Here is a 17,694-nt window from a genome sequence, read left to right as displayed (position 1 = left end):
TCTGTGCTGAGTTCACATGTGAATTCCAAATGATCTATAAATACAAAGCTGTGTTTTGTGTGTTAATGTGTTGATCTATACCTGCTATGCTATGTTTCCATACATTATTTATGTTTACCTGCAAATACAGGGTTTGTGTGTCTTATTCAGTTGATCTATACATGCAAGTGCTGTTTCATGTGTTGTTTATTTGATCTATACCTGAACTACAGGGAGTAAGTAAAAGAGAGGAATGGCTTAGTGAATGAGGGGACACTGGGATGATTACGGGGGAGAGGACCTCTCAATGTCATGGTAGGGTCAGAAGGAGGAAAGACTGCACTGACTAGTCAGTGTGGCAAATATTTTTTGGTGCGGCAGCGGAGGGAGTGATTGCATGCTAGGGAGCGTGGAGTGAGGGCCCAATTATATGCTTGTGCAGGGTCCAATTTTTTCAATATAAAATGTGTTGGAAGCAGGGTCTAATATTTATGTATATTATATATATATATATATATATATATATAACAGCAGGGGCTACTATTAATATATATCAGCAGCAGGGTCTGAAGAGATAATGTAGTTACAAATGCATGTCTAACGCATATATATATATGTCATGGGTTATCAGGTCTGATAGGAGCCCAGGTGCAGGGGGATACGAGGGGCTCTGTCTGTACCCCACGATGCATGATGGCTTGGGGTTAGTACAGACAGGCGCAGGAAATAAATCACAGACAGAAGATGCTGATAATAGTTGTATTGCAGATGATGGTACAACAACATATAAACAAGGAAAGTCTCTTGGCTGGAAGCCCTCTGGATGGGGCACACACGGCCGGAAGCCCTCTGGATGGGGCACATACGGCAGATATCCCACTTGCAGGGCACACGGCTTTGGAGTCCACTTGTGGGGCGCTGGCCATAACTCAGGAACCAAAGCAGGAAGTCCTATAACGTCAATGTCAAGACCCAGACTGAAGGGCTGGGCAGGTTTATATAGGCTGTCTTGATCAGGTAATAAAGTGCAGCTGGACATGATAATCACTCTGAGTGGTTCAGAGTGACAAGGGTGGCCACTAGTGGTTGGTAATGAAAATGAACAGCACGAAGTTTAAACAAGTCCAGACAGCGAAGGGTGAAACTTTACATACCCCCACCGCAAGGAGAAGCCTCCGGATGCTCACAAAACTGGAGTGGTGGTCTCAGCATCTGCAGTGAGACCTTTTCTCTCTAGCACGTAGCGCTTTCTCAAAAACATGCAGATCTTCACGACATATAACATTACCGTTAGAAGTCACTACAAGATCTGGTGGCGGTGCCTCTGTTGTGCTGTGTTGGGCTGCATAGACCCCAGATACCGGATGAATAGGTGCATGAGTACCGGCAAGTGCTTTTCTTGTCCTACTCGTGAATTAGTCAGGGTGTTAGGTATTCGCCCTATGCACAGAGTTCCTCCGATCAGTGTTGAATAGCACCAAGACAGGGCTGGGTTGCAGGTGTGGTGGAGGAACGCTTACTGGACCTTTGGTCATGGAGACGTTGTTCGTACTGTATCAGTTCTGTTCTGTGTACAATCTTTCCATCTGATGCAAGGACGTTGCCAGGAGCCCCTAGGGAGTGTCGTGCAGTTTGGAGTGTCCTATTCCTCCTCCTGTGAGTGGTAGGAGTGGTGTTCCTGACCGCACAAACAGCCGGGGGGTTGATATCCATGGATGTGTCCCTTACACCTGCTTCAGATGATGCACTGTCCATATCAGACCACTCGGGGGCGTCAGACAAGGTCTGGAGGTCCTCTGACATTACGATGGAGGGCATAGGATTCTCAGGTGCTGAGGACTGGTTAACCCCTGCATTACCTGTCTGTGGATGCGACAGGGTATGCTCCTGCTTTGTGGCGTTGCTGATGTCATATGCAGGTTCCTGGGCATGGGGTTTCTCAATGTGGGTTGCAGACGGCTTGACCGGTCTGTGCGGACAATATGTTATCCTGTGGCCAGTCCCTCCGCAATAGAAGCACAGGTCGTCCTCTTGCCTTCTCTGTATTTCCTTTTTGGTGAGCGTCTCTCTCTTAAAGCTATTTTTAGCAGCCTTTCTTTGTGTCTGTGACTTGGTCTTGGTGTCCATGCAATCAGCTTCTAACACAGTCCTTACTGACTTGCATAACTGGAGTACACATTCCGCCAACAATTCCAATACTGCAGGTATCCCCACGGACTCCTTGTAATGGCCTTGACATTCTGTCACGGACAGGGTTATCAGGTCTGATAGGAGCCCAGGTGCAGGGGATACGAGGGGCTCTGTCTGTACCCCACGATGCATGATGGCTTGGGGTTGGTACAGACAGGAGCAGGAAATAAATCACAGACAGAAGATGCTGATAATAGTTGTATTGCAGATGATGGTACAACAACATATAAACAAGGAAAGTCTCTTGGCTGGAAGCCCTCTGGATGGGGCACACACGGCTGGAAGCCCTCTGGATGGGGCACACACGGCAGGAAGCCCTCTGGATGGGGCACACACGGCAGATATCCCACTTGCAGGGCACACGGCTCTGGAGTCCACTTGTGGGGCGCTGGCCGTAACTCAGGAACAGATCAGAAACCAAAGCAGGAAGTCCTATAATGTCAATGTCAAGGCCCAGATTGAAGGGCTGGGCAGGTTTATCTAGGCTGTCTTGATCAGGTAATAAAGTGCAGCTGGACATGATAATCACTCTGAGTGGTTCAGAGTGACAAGGGTGGCCACTAGAGGTTGGTAATGAAAACGAGCAGCACAAAGTTTAAACAAGCCCAGACAGCGAAGGGTGAAAATATATATTTATATATATATACACACACACCTGTGTGTGTAGTCTCGTGCGCTTAATAGTGTGTCCCTGAATGGCAGAAATAAAATGTGGTCACCTCACTATAGTGTTAATCATTTTTGGGCATTGTCCCACTATTCCAGGTACCATCCCCTCTTTTACTACTTAGGTAGCAGCATCATGGGTGGCTATTCAGGTAACCTGGTCGGAATAGCCAGCATACCTGAGTACTCTCCAGGTTTTGCCTGGAGACTCCAGATGAAGCACTGCTTCTCTGGGTCACAATGGAGAAACTACAGATCACAGAGCGGTGCGCCACCCACTTCTTCTCCAACCACAATGATTTCCTGCTTGTGGGGTTAGCCCAGTGATGTCAGAAGACTGCCCACAATGTCAGTGGTATACTCCGCCCCCACCCCAAAAAGAGAGGGCTCTGGGTAGCACGCGCTTGGATATTCACAGGCTTCTGACCCACCAGGTAACACAGAAGTGTCAGTTTTACACAGTACAACTCATCATACATTTGTAAAAACAAGCAACACAGAAGGAAGCAGTGGGCCCCTGCAGAAGTCTGTGAGTGGTACAGAGACATCTGCAGTTCAGGTAAGGGGGTGGGGGAGGCCATGTAAATGAGTATGTGAGATTGAGTGAATAAATGAGTGAATTCATGAGTATCTGAGTTAGGGAATGAATGAGTATCTATAAAGGAGTGAATGAATATTTGTGACTGAGTATAGGTGAATGAGTATCTAAATGAGGGAACCAATGAGTATCTGTGAATGAATGAATATCTGTGAGTGAATGAATATGTGTGTGATGTGTGGAGGGGCATGGCACAGGGAGGCTGTTTTGGGGCAAATATGCCACAAGAAGGCTGTTTGTGGGGGGCAAAGATGGCAAGTCCTATCTGGGTGCTAGGCAGGTCCTGTGGATGCAATTTGGATGCCCGGGCTAAATTGATACTAAAGGGAGGGCTGGCTGTGTGGCATAAATACACAATGCGGGGCTGGCTGGGGGCAATACGCAAGGATGTGGGGGCATTAATTCACAAAGGGTGCTGGCTGGGGCATCACATAAATCAATACTAAAGGTGGTGCTGCCGGGGGGGGCATAAATACAAAATGGGTGGCTCACTGGAGTACACAAATAAATGTGGGGGCTGGCTGCATCAATACACAAGGGGGGAGCTAGGTCACATAAATTAATACCAAAGGGAGAGGCAGGCTGGGTGCATAAATACACATAGGGCTGGCTGGGGGCAATACAGAAGAGGGCAAAAACACAAAAGACATAAGTAGTGTGGAAAAAAAAATATTGTTAGCTTAGCCTGTCTTGTTGCGGTGTTGGTGTGGCAGAGCCTGTTGCGGTGTGTGTTTGGGTGTCGGTGTGTATATGTGTGTGTTTGGGTGTCGGTGTGTGTGTTTGGGTGTGGTAGAGCCGTCCTGGTGTGTGCATTTGGTTATCTGTTTCCTGGCACTTTACTTACTGTAGGAATAAATTTAACTACTTATCTAGAGCTAAAACGCACTCTTAAATTTGTTCTCACTTCAGAGGACAAAACTTTCTAGGCCCAGCAATCAGTGAGAGAAAAAGTGTGTTATTTAATCTATTTCAAGCTGCATATTTTTTATTAAAAAGGATTAGTGGCACTAAATTGTGGCTTCAGGCGTCCCGTGTACTGATTAACTCCCAATCCTATCACATCTTATACTATCTGCCTCGCACTGATGTTCTCTTTATCCGGTACACATGGACAGAGCCGGCCTTAAGGGTTCTGGCGCCCTGTGTGGACTACTCATCTGGCACCCCCTTCTCACTACCCCCCCGCCCCATGTCACTACCTCCCCTCCTCTGCCCCTTCTCACTACCCCCCTATCTGCCCCTTCTCAGTAAACCCCTATCTGCCCCTTCTCACTACCCCTTCCTTTGCCTCTTCTCACTACCCCCCCTTTGCCCCTTCTCACTACAGCCCCCTTCTCACTATCTTCCCCTCCCCCTTCTAACTATCTACTCCCTCTCCCTACTTCTCATTATCCTCACTTACCTTGTTGCCGGAGTCCTGCGGTGGGAGCGGGAGGCATCCGTCTTCCTGCTCTGCCGCCGGGCGGACATTTCATGTTGAGCGCCGGAATATGATGTCATATGCCGGCGCTCAACATGAAATGCCTGCACAGCGACGGAGTCACGGAGAGTGAGGGGCGCCAAGCGGTTGTTGAAAACTTCACGAGCAACCGCTCGGCGCCCCTGCCGTTTGGTTTTTCTAAAACTTTATTTAACATAAAGGATGTTAAATAAAGTTTTAAAAAAAAATACACCGATTCTTTACTTTAAGTCCTGGGCAGGCGCCGCTGTTGCCATGACAGAAAGGCAACAGTAACTCAAATAACCACTCATTACAACCAAGCTATGCAAAATACTATCTTTGAACACACAACACGCTGAACCTTGAAGCAGATGGGCTACAGCAGCAGAAGACCAAACCACCCCTGTGAGCTAAGAACAGGAAACTGAGGCTTCAATTCACACAGGCTCACCAAAATTGGACAATGGAAGACTGGAGAAACGTTACTTGGTCTGATGAGTCTCAATTCCAGCTGCGACATTCAGATGGCAGGGTCAGACTTTGGAGTAAACAACATGAAAGCATGGATCCATCCTGCTTTGTATTACCGGTTCAGGCTGGTGTTGGGGGTGTAGTGGTGTGGGGGACATTTTCTTGGCACGTTTTGGGCCCCTAAGTACCAATTCAAAGGGGGCGGGGTGCCTTGGGACAATAAATACAAAAAGGGGGTGGCTGAGGAGTATAAGTACACAACAGGGTGGTTGGGGCATCACATAAATCAATACACAAAGAGGGGTGGGTGGCTGGGGGCAATACACATGGGTATATAAACCAGTACAAAAGGGGGCATCAATACACAAGGGGGGGGCTGGCTGAGGACATCACATAAATCAATACACAAGGGTGTCAGGGCACGAATACACATGGGGCAATACACAGGGGTGTGGGGGGAATACATTAAAACTAAAGGGGCCCCTGGCTGGGGCATCAATATATAAGGGGGGAAAACACACAAACCAGTGTGGGAAGCATTTTTTATGCTTTGTGTAGATTAACCTGTACTGATGTGGGTGTCAGTGTGGCCGCATCAGTCCTTGTGTGTATGTTTGGGTGTCGATGTGGCAGAGCCTGTTCTGACGTGTGTTTGGGGGTCGGTGTGGCACAGCCTGTCCTGGTATGTATTTGGTCATCTGTTTCCTGACACTTCCTTACTCTAGGGATAAATTGAACTAGTTGATTTTTACTTATCCAGAGATAAAACGCCCTCCTGAATTTGTAGTCATTTCAAAAGGCTATTTACTATATAGTGGCACCATGTATGATGGCTTTTTTTAGTGTACTGATGAACTCCCAATACCATCTGTTATGGTCTAGCTGCTTTTCTGCTGCATTGCTGGAGGCTTACAGCCTGGCTGGGTTGCCATGGCTACACTCCTGTCACTCCTGTGACTCAGCCCATTGTCCAGCCCACAGCCAACCCCTTTTGGCTATTTAAGCAGCTAAACTTCACTTCCTCCTGGCCCTTGTGTTGTTTCCGGCTGCAAGTGCTATTCCTGTGTTCCTGTGTTCCTGTGTTCCTGTGTTCCTGTGTTCCTGTGTATGACCTGGCTTTCTCTGACGTCCATCCCAGCTCCTGATTCCTGGCTTGTTCCTGACTTCGCTGATCTCTGTATTCCTGACCCCGGCTTGTCTGAGTACCCGTCTTGGTTCCTGACCCCGGCTTGTCTTTTGGTATATGCTTTTGGATCACGATTTGGCTTTGTTCACTATTGTCATTACAATAAAGGTGATTGCATTTTACGTTTTGTGTCCGTCTGGTTCCTGGTCCCTAACACCATCACATTACATCAATATGTGTTAGAAAATCAGGAAAAGATGGGCATGGATGGTGGGCTGATTCGGTAGCGCAAGGGACCACTTGACTAGACTTGCCCCCCAGGCCTTAGGCATCCAGCCCTCCCCTGGGCACAACGAAAAATCGCCACCTGCCGGTGCATGCTAAACAATGAATTAATTTGGCCTTGTCACGGCTGCCTGACTACTGCAAAACTTACGTGCGCATCGTATTGCACAGTGGACGTACCGCAGTACTCTATGGGAAGGGAAGAAGAGACCTAGATAGTCTTGAAAGCTTGCCACCCTATAAATACCACTTACCCAAATAAGGCATCAACTTTACAAAATTTGGTTACTCTGAGTTATAATATAGTCCTTGCTTGTCTGCAGAGCTAAATTAATGCACAGCTTTCCCTACAGGCAGGGAAATGGTTCATATCATCTGCATATTAATTGTGCTCCTCCTGAGATTTTTACTTTTATTTAATGTAAAAGGTTTTAAGGTTTTACTTGTAAGGAAGATTTATTTTACTAAGGGGGTAGTGGATATGTGAAACAGCCTCCTAATAGAAGAAGCTTAGGTCCACCTGACAACTTTTCTTTAATGGAATAGTCTAACTTAATGTAAGGAATATTTACTTTACTAAGCGGGTGGTGGATATGTGGAACAGTTTGCCAGCAGGAGAAGCTTGAGGTCCACAGGACCCCTGAGATTTGTATTTTTATTTGAATACGAATCTTGTGATTTGCTGCATCTGATTTGTCTTCTGCGTGTGACCTCTTGCTTTGGACTATGACCTTGTTCTAGTTTTTGTCCTTTTATACCCTGCTGGCCATGATATTCTGGTTTCCGACCTTTGGCTTGGACTAAAACCATTCTCAGTACTGTGCATTGGTTTCATCTGGCAGTTTCCTGCCAGGATTTGCTGTCACAGTCCACTACAGCCTGCTACCACCTGCTGGTATGCTGCTGTCTGCCAACGTTTCAGCAAGCCTCCGCTGCAGCATGTCCAGTGCCCTCCATGAGAGCTTTCCTGTGGTGTGTCTGGAGCCCTGCCTGAGTTATCCACCTTGCTTGAATTCTGATACTTATTTGCTGAGGACGGGCCCACGCCAGTCCAGCCACAGCGTCCTGCCTGAGGACTTTCCAAGCCGTGTGCCTTAGCTACAGTCTGTATCCTGCCTGTTTCCATATTTCCCAGAGATTGCTCCTAAACGGAAGACTAAGGCTATAGCAGGCAGCTGCCCTGATTCGGATACATCACCATCTGTTGGTGTTCAGCCATGCTCTGGGCCTTATCCTGTGCCTGCATCGCGACTCGCTGATCTGGCACCACATGTACCCACTTTCAATCTTAACCACTTTTTCAAGGAATACTGCTGCAAACATGCTTGTTTAGGGCTGGATGACCACAGATAAAGCAACATATTGTAATTATTGGCAACCGTCCCAGACAATGTGACCGGGAGAGATGATTAATCTATAGCATGGGAAACAACGATTTTGCCATTAATTTTCCTTTGTTTTATTGGTTCCCTCCTTGTTATCCAGAGATTTGTACAAACACCCGAAACATACAATTTTCATTAAAATGTTCCTACGAATCTGGATGCACAAGTCTATTCTATATTCATATTTTTTCCAATGGGGTAAATAGAATAGAAAGACATGTTATTCTTATTAATATAACAAGGTTTTTGAATGTGCTTCTTTAATTAACATATAGGCCATAGATCATTGTATACCACACCTGGGATATCTTCTGGTTTTGCCTAGAGACTCCAGGTGAAGTGCCACTTCTCCAAGTCACCACCGGGAATTATATTGTTAGAACTATGGTATTTTCAAAGATGATCCTAGGCATCTGTCTGATATAATTTTACAATTGACCTTTTATGAAAAGAGGGACATTGTATATGTATTTTGTGAAAATGCAAAGATGAAAAGATGAAAACAAGTATTGTTATATCTATCCCTCTACACATTGTTTTGCTTCCTAGTATTTCATAAAATTCTCTCTTCCTACTTTTTACCAGCATGTGTATTTTCACTTCAAAGCAAAGCCGCTTGTTTCTCAAATGCCTTTTTTTAGTGGAAACAGACCACTAGTGGTGGATATCCTTTGGCTCCCACATTGTAGGGGGGTAAAGGTTGCGGAGCCTGGAAACTAGCTATGGATCTTCAGTATTCAGAGTACAGTGAAGATGCTTATTTTCACTTATGTGGAGGTGTTGTCCAGAACAATTTGTGGGTTTTGACAGCTGCACATTGCAGGAAATTGCAACAAGTAACCAAATCTTTACGTGACAAACAATGTACAGGGTAGCTTAGGAGACTGTGCAACTATGAATTGTGTATTACAACAAATTGGGATCTTTTAGAACCATAGTCATTCATACTATAGTAGAAAACACTAGTATGTTTGTTTCCTGTTTTTATTTTTTTTAGGGAAACTCAGACATGCCTACATGTCAATAAATACCAGGTTTGGATAAAATAAATAGCTAATAGGGGTATGTCCTTTTGAGACAAAAGAAACATCTCAATCAACATGGATCACTTAGATCTTAAAATTTACTTAGTTCACTTATTCAGTGAATATTATACCTGGAGGCTTGTGTTTGGCGCCAACCAACTATCAAATATGGAAACAATGACTCAGGTATGAACTATACAAGAAAAGGTTCAACACGAGAAATAAAGCCCTGAAACTGAACGCAATAACATCACCTTGCTCAGGCTAAATAAGCCAATCATATACTGTATGATGAATACAGTCAGCCAGGTTGCCTTCCTGTCAAACAAGCGGTTCTAAGCAAAATGACCGACTGCTACATCACAGGCTGGGGTGGTCTTAAAGAAGCATGTAAGCACAGCTTTATCCAGGTTTTGTACATATGTATAGGCTTTCTCCTTATTCCAGAATGTTGTGTTTATCTCCCTCTTAGATGCATATAAAGAATTGTGCGAAAGATACTAGACTAGATGGTCCATCCATCAACTTCTGTATTTCTTTATACACCCATATTTTGTTATTATTATGTTTCTATACTGCAGTTAGTAGTCTGATTATTGTGTACCCAATTATTTGATGAGGTCTGCCATCAGTAGGATACAACTAATACCTATGTATGGGGGGGCGGGGCCGGCGCTGAACCAAGATGGCTGCATAAGCTCGCAGCTCCGTCTACCGTCTCGGGACTATTAGCCTTTTTTACGCTCCCGCGATCATGGGGAAGTCGAACCGCGCTGCCGGTACCCCTAAAGCTCCTGGCACTCGGGAGAGACCTCCGGCGTCGTCGGTACGCCACTTCTTTCGGGGCTCTCAAGACTCCGAGACTCGCGGCCATGTGTCCAAGATGGCGCCGTCTCCATCGAGCCGTGCGAGCGAGTGCTCTGACGACGCCTCGCTCGACCAGGATACCACGCTTTCGGATCCTCCGGCGGTGTCACTTACCTGGCAGGACGCTTTGAAGCAGCTTCCCACGAAGGCAGATCTCGTCTCCGTGATTGACGCCGCCCTGGACCAGGCCTTGCAGGGAGTTCGTGCTGATCTTACGGCGATTAAGCAAGACGTCCAGCATATTGGTGATCGGGTTGCAACGCTGGAGGAGGACCATGCTAAGACCTGTGAAACGGTGGATGCTTTATCCGCGATGCACCGGGATCACTCTGAACTTTTCCTTGCCCTACGCAGACAGCTTGAGGACCTGGATAACAGGGGACGCCGTAACAACATGCGCGTCCGGGGCCTACCCGAATCAGTGTTGGCCGATGATGTCCGTATGACGCTACAGACCCTGTTTAATCGGCTCCTTCAACAGCCCGACGATACCCCGATAAAGTTTGATCGAGCCCATCGGGCGCTTCGTCCGAGAGGCCCTCCCTCGGCTCCACCGAGGGACGTGGTCTGCTGTCTACATGACTATTCCGTCAAGGAGGCTGTGCTCAAGGCATGTCGCCTCTCGGGCGACTTGGATTACGAGGGGGAACAGGTCAAGATTTTCCAGGACTTGTCCCCGATCACCCTTCAGAAACGCCGGGCCCTCAAACCCGTTACTGCCGCGCTTCGGGAGGCGGGTATCCCCTACCAGTGGGGTTTCCCGTTCGTCCTTATTGCTCGTAAGGACAAGGATGTCTTTACCCTTAGGCACCACGGCGATTTGGAGGACTTCCTTACTCACCTTGACCTTCCAGCCATTCGCCTTCCGGATTGGGAACTCTCTCTGGAGGTTCCGAAACAACTCTCCAACCCTGCTATGTCCTGGACGGCTCCGGTGCAGCGTAGGAAGAGGTCTCGGCGGGCCGCGTCTGCCGCGCCACTGCCGGAGGGAGATGCCTGATGGATTGGCCCCGCTTGCGACGTTCCGTCCCTCGTTGGTTCCTGCGTCTTGGTTGGCGGTCTCCCTTGCCTAAGACTTTTCGCCGGTTTGGGTGGTGAGTTGGTGGAGTTGCGGGCATTGGTGTTTGTGCTCCTGTTCGCCCCTCCGGATGGAGAACTTTGGACGCTATTCTTCGGACTTTTCGGACTTCGGCACTTTTGTTTTGTTTTTTCAGTTCTTTTTCTTTCGCGCCCGCCCGTTTCGTTCCGGTTCTTCGCTGTGCACTCGCCGTCCCTCGTGCACCACATTACACTATTGTTGTCCGTTGCGCCGTGACTCTGCAGTCTCCGTATTTTTGCATTGTCAGGTCCCTTGTTCTATGGGAGGTTTGCTGTCTCATGGCCTTGTGATTTCTCTGCTGCTCTTCACTTTGTTTGTTTTTTTTTCTCACCTTTTTTGCCTTTTACTTTCATATATACTGCAATACTTACCTGCTGAGCGCTTATTGCCTTCGGCGACCGTCAGTGGACGCTATAGCTCTTAGGTCTCTCTTCCTCTGCGCGGTTCATTTAATTTAGCTCCTGTCCCGTAGATGGGGACGTTTGGTTTGGCTCCCGCCACCTTTGTTCCCTGTGACCGATACGGTCCTTTCCTTTGTGCTCTTTTTGGCACCCCCCCCCCAGAGCTTTCCTGTCCGTAGGTGGACAGTTGATTTGGGCCTGCTTGCAGTCCCCGTGCTCACCCTTCATATTGCTACAGCAATATTACTAGGGATGTTTTCCCTTGCATCGCACCACACCTTACACACATTTCACACAGTTTGGTTTATGTTTTGTTTTCTTATGTTTTTTGCATGTCCCAAGGGTCCCGGGTACAGGTTGTACTCTTTCTGGTGCTCTCTACTTTTTTTGTATGGCTCCTCAGTCTCTTAACTTGGTCTCCTTGAATATTAGGGGCCTTAATAAACCTCAACAGCGTTCTAAACTCTTAGCGTTTTTTCACTCCTTTAAGACGCATATCGCCTTCGTGCAGGAAACGCATTTTTCTACTAACAGGGAATTTCCTCTTTTAAATAGGCACTTTACCCACTCCTTTCTGTCCAGCTCTCCTTCCTCTAAAACCAAAGGGGTAGCTATCCTCATACATAAGTGTATCCGCTTTCGTCCCTCTGCGACGTGGAAAGATGACGAGGGGCGAGCTGTGTTTGTTAAGGGCTTTGTGGGCTCTCATAAAGTCACCTTGGCGAATATATATGCTCCTAATAGTAACCAAGCCCGCTTTGTTGTCTCGACCCTATCTAAATTGGCTGATTTCCAGGAGGGTATCACCATCTTGGGGGGAGATTTTAATATGGTTTTGGACCCTAAAATGGACACCTCCTCTGGGAGTTCCCATATCCCCTTTTCTATGATCCGTAAAGTATCCCACCATTTGCGCTTGAACCAGCTGGTTGATGTATGGAGGGCCCTCCATCCTACGGTGCGGGATTACACCTACTTTTCCCCTAGCCACTGTAAATATTCGCGTATTGACGCTTTTTTCCTGTCTCACTTTCATTTGTCGGTCCTGCGTTCGGCTAGCATCGGTGTGGCAACGATTAGTGACCACGCCCCGATTTTTCTGAAGCTCGCCCTCTCTGGTCTCCCTAGGTCTTCTTGGCATTGGCGTCTCAACGAGAATTTGTTGAGCGACCCTCACCACGTTACCCAATTGACTTCTCATATTAACCAATATTTCGCGGAGAATGCCACCCCGGACGTCTCGAAGCCGACTCTATGGGAAGCCCATAAGGCAGTTTTGCGAGGTCATTTGATCAAGTTGGGTGCTTCAGTTAAACGGTCCCGGGCGGCAACTATTTTAAACCTTACGCAGCAAATTGCGCGTCTGGAGGCCCGCCATAAGCTGACCCTCCTCCCCTCCGCCCAGGTGGAGCTCTCTGCATTGCGTACGAGATTGGCGGCGCTTCTGGATGATAGGACTAGGCGTAATTATCTTCTGGTACGGCGTCAGTTTTACGAATTTGGTGACAAACCTGGCAGGCTCCTGGCTCGGGCGCTGCGGGCGAAGCGAGCTCAAACTTATGTTCCGCGTATTAGAGACTCTGCTGGCCGTCTTCGCTTTCGTTCGGAGGACATTGCCGACTGTTTCAGACGGTACTATGCCTCCTTGTATAATTTGCCGGGTCCGGGATCTCCCTCCTCTGAGTCGGAAGCGGCCACTGCGGCTTATTTATCTGAATTTATTTCCACTACCCTACCGCCCGAGGCCAGAGCTCTCCTTGACCAACCGTTTTCTTTGGCTGAGGTAGCCGAGGTTGTGAAGTCTTCTCCCGCTGGCAAGAGCCCTGGTCCAGATGGTTTTACCGTTTTATATTATAAGAAATTTTTTTCTGTTCTGGGCCCTCATATGGTTTCGTGCTTTAATGCAATCGCGCAGGGTGTTCCGTTTGCCCCGCAGGCTTTGTCCGCGCATATTGCGGTCATCCCTAAACCCGACAAAAATTTAGATCTCTGTAGTAGTTTTCGCCCTATCTCTTTGATTAATGTTGATTTGAAGCTGTTTTCCAAAATTTTAGCCAATCGCCTATTACCTTTTTTACCCCATCTTATCCATTCCGACCAGGTGGGTTTCGTTCCTGGACGCGAGGCCAGGGATAATACAATTAAGGTGATCAACATAATAGCTCATGCCCAGTCCTGTGACCTTCCGTTGGTCGTGGCTTCGATGGATGCCGAGAAGGCGTTCGATCGGGTGTCCTGGTCCTTTCTTTTTGGGGTGTTGTCCGGGATTGGTGTCGGTTTTAACTTTTTGACTTGTGTCCAGGCATTATATGATTCTCCGACCGCTCGGGTGACCGTTAATGGCTTGTTGTCGGACCCGTTCACGCTGGCGAACGGCACGCGACAGGGGTGCCCCCTTTCCCCTCTCTTGTTTCTTCTAGTACTTGAGCCCTTTGCGAACGCCGTCCGAGCCCATCCGGATATCACGGGGGTTCAGATTGGACCCCGGTCTTATGCCTTATCGTTGTTTGCGGATGATATCCTCATGACTCTCACCCATCCTATTCGGTCCCTCTCGACTGTCCTGTCGGAGCTTGACAGGTTTCAGGAATTGTCCAATTACAAAATTAATTTGTCCAAATCCGAGATTCTAGGGTTTCGCATTCCGGCGCGTCTTCGTGACCGCATTCGGACTGAGTTCCCTTTTAAGTGGAGGGAGGACTCTATCAAGTACCTTGGTTTGTTTATCCCTGGGGACCTCTCGAGGCTGCGAGTTCTTAATTTTGAGCCCTTACTCTCCGCGTTGGAATCGGACTTGCGTAAATGGGCGTTTCCTCATGTTTCATGGTTTGGGAGGGTGGGAGTTATAAAGATGAACCTATTGCCCAGATTCTTATACCTTTTTCAGACGCTTCCCATCGCTCTCCCGAGATCCTTTTTCCAGAGATGCAGGAGGGTCTTCCTGCGATACGTTTGGAGGGGTAAGCAGTCCCGCCTGGCGTTTTCCTATCTGACTCGGCCAAGGCTACAGGGGGGGATGGGTCTTCCAAATTTGGAACTGTACTGGCAGGCGTCTCACCTGCGCCGCGTTGTTGAATGGTCCGTAGATTCTGTTAAGCAATGGGTATTAGTGGAGGGGTCTTTCCTGACGTGTCCGGTGTCCGTGTTACCGTGGATCCGTGTCCCCGCGAGGTGTGTCACGTTTTCCGCCCATCCTTTCCTTCTCCCCACCCTACGGGTTCTTCGTAGATTGCTGGGTGCTGGCGTGGTGGCTAGGGTCCCCGGCCCATTGACCCCCTTGGTTGGTAACCCGGACTTTCCCCTGGGTTTGGCGGGGAGGGGCATACAAGCTTTCCTCCCTCCGGGGATTCGCACTCTGCGTCTGTGTCACGTGGTCGCTGGGACAGCCTTGAAGCCTCTGGAGGCCCTGTCGGGTCCGGGACCCTGTTCTTTCTCCCTCCGGTTCCTTTATCATCAGCTTAGTCATTTTGTCTCGTCCTTGGCGGTCCTGTCGCGCATGGACCAGCCTCTCTCTCCTCTGGAGAGGCTTTGTTTGGATTCGAAGGAATCCCCCCATCTTTTGTCTAAGCTGTATTTACTTTTGCTCTCCCCTGAGTCGGTCGCTAAGCCGTATTATTTTAGCCTATGGGAGAGGGATTTGGCCTGCTCGTTCGATCCGGAGGATTGGTCTAAGATCCTCTCTGTTGTCCACAAGGGAACGGTGTCTAGCCGGATGCAGGAGACGTCTTTTAAGATTCTTACTAGATGGTATAGGGTTCCCTTGGATATTCATAGGTTCGCTCCCCAGGTTTCCCCTTGCTGCTGGAGGTGTGGGACCCACCCGGGCTCCTTGTTACATATTTGGTGGTCCTGCCCCGCTATTAGGCCCTTCTGGGATTCCGTTACTGCGGTGATCCGTGATGTGGCCGATCCCGACTTTCAGGCTTCTCCTGAGTCCATTCTGCTCCACCACACACAGCTTTCTTATTCCTGTTATAAGCGGTCCTTGACATTTCACCTGATTAATGCTGCCAATGTGGTTCTCCCCCGCCACTGGAAGTCAGCCACTCCTCCCCCCTTTCTGGCCTGGGTGAACCAGGTCGAATTCGTTTACCAGATGGAGGTTTTGGTGGGGTCGGCTAGGGGTGCGGGGCACAGGGTTGAGCTTCGGTGGTTTCACTGGAGGACGTTTGTCACGTCCCTGGAACACCGCCCTTTACCTATTTCCATTTAGGGGGTTGTGACTCACTCTCTCTGGGTCGTTCTCTCATCTTTTGTGTTGGCTCTCGGTATCCTTCATTGGGCGACTGTGTATTGGAGCTACCCGATAGACCTTGGGACGGACATGTTTTATTTTGTTTTGGTTTCTTTCTCATGTAATGCATTGTGGCACTGTGATTTTGGGTACCCTGTTTTATCCATGTATTACACTGTGCTGTCTCCCTGGGGGATGGCTCTTTCCCGCTGATGTACCTGCGTGGTTCTACTTTTGTTTGTACCGTGTGCAGTATCCTCCTATGCTGTTTGGTAATCTGATCTCTTGCTGTTACTCTGTACTTCTTATTTTGTGCCCTGCGTTTGTTACCACTTATGCAATAAACTGAGAATTGATAAAACTAATACCTATGTATGGGGCCCGGGCGTGCAGGAGTTCTTGATGTCCCAGGTCGGTCACTCTCCTCCCTCTTTGGCCCTTACAACCTACTAGCCAGGACTGGGTCCTTGTGAGCTTTATGGCCTAGTGACCCTATAATGTGGGTGGTTCGAGCCCCAAGATTTCGAACGGTGCATTTCATATATTTTTTCTTTTCTCTTCAGCCACCAAGCCATCAGATATTCTTCAGTAAGCTCCAGTGAACTTGATTCCAGTTGAACACTTCAATAGCTCAAACTAGTACAACAGTGCTGTGGGTGACTACAACCTGTCTGCAGGATATGAAAATAAAGGTATCAATAGTTGGCAGGTATGACAATTTTTGTTTTTGTTTTTGTTTTCAACTCACTAAGGATACTTTCTTTGTTCCTGGACAGTACTTGTTTCATAAAATTGTGCCAAGGATTAGATGTGAGTAACATAGCTTGTTTCTCCATGTCACATGGGTGAGAAATGTTTTTAAATACCCTAAAACAATATATGAGAAGAAGGTGGCAGTTAAGATAGGTGGGCAATGTAATAGATATACATTTCAGAATGGGAAACATGAAGGAGCAGCAAAGACAGTGGCATTCCTGCCGCTGCAACCAATTTTGCATCAAAATCCTTTTAAGGACTTACTGGTAGATCCTTAGGGGTGTATACAGGTTAATAACAAATGTGGACAGTAGCCACATCCAAGGTATATTGCCAAATTATAATGTGTGCATATTTATATTTACAATCATATATTTGCTAGTCATGCTCACCTATGCTGTCGGGTACCAAAAATATCCCGCACTCAGGTGCTTCTGATTTTTTGGCCTGCGTAGCCCAAATATCATGAAACAACCTATGCATATGGGGCATTTCTGTAATCTGCAGTTGCATTTAACCTGTGCAAGAAACACTGGGGGGGGCACAGAAAATTAATATTACGGCAAAGTTAGGCAGAAATTGACGGGAAATGGTTAAATAACAAGTGCCTAAATGTTCCTAGGAAAATACTCTGGAACATCTGCTACCCAAAATTATTCATCATTGCAGATATTTCATATGTTATTAATGTCACAAACCGGGTATATTAAAAGGTAAAAAAAAAAAAACACCTTACAACTTTGAAAGAAAAATCTATACTCTCTAATACTGTCAGAAGTATATGTAAATGATGTATTTTTAAATTCAAGACACTTTTTCTTTTTAAAATTTCAAGTTTCAACTATTTTAGTGCAAATAACTATGACCATTTTTTTTTTACTCAGAGAGGTGTTTGTTTAATATATATATATATAAATAATATACAAGGGATGGAAAAAAACCTGTCAACAGAGAAGTAGTTCCCAAAGTGAAATATTTAAAAGCCACTGGCACGTGACATATTTACAATCCACCGATTTAAATAATTAGTAAGCCAGGCAAGGGATATGCGTAATTGTAGTGGAAAGTTATGTGCCTTTACTCAGTCATACGTGGAATGTACTATTAAGGTAATCAGCACATGCACCTGAAAACATCTTTTTTGCTTAATTTTTGCTTAAAAGAGTGGATG

Source organism: Sceloporus occidentalis, unplaced genomic scaffold (assembly GCF_023333645.1).
Source record: "Sceloporus occidentalis isolate IW3139 unplaced genomic scaffold, rSceOcc1.0.p SCAF_59, whole genome shotgun sequence".
Lineage (NCBI taxonomy): Eukaryota > Metazoa > Chordata > Lepidosauria > Squamata > Phrynosomatidae > Sceloporus > Sceloporus occidentalis.
Note: the sequence above shows the minus strand (reverse complement) of the source record.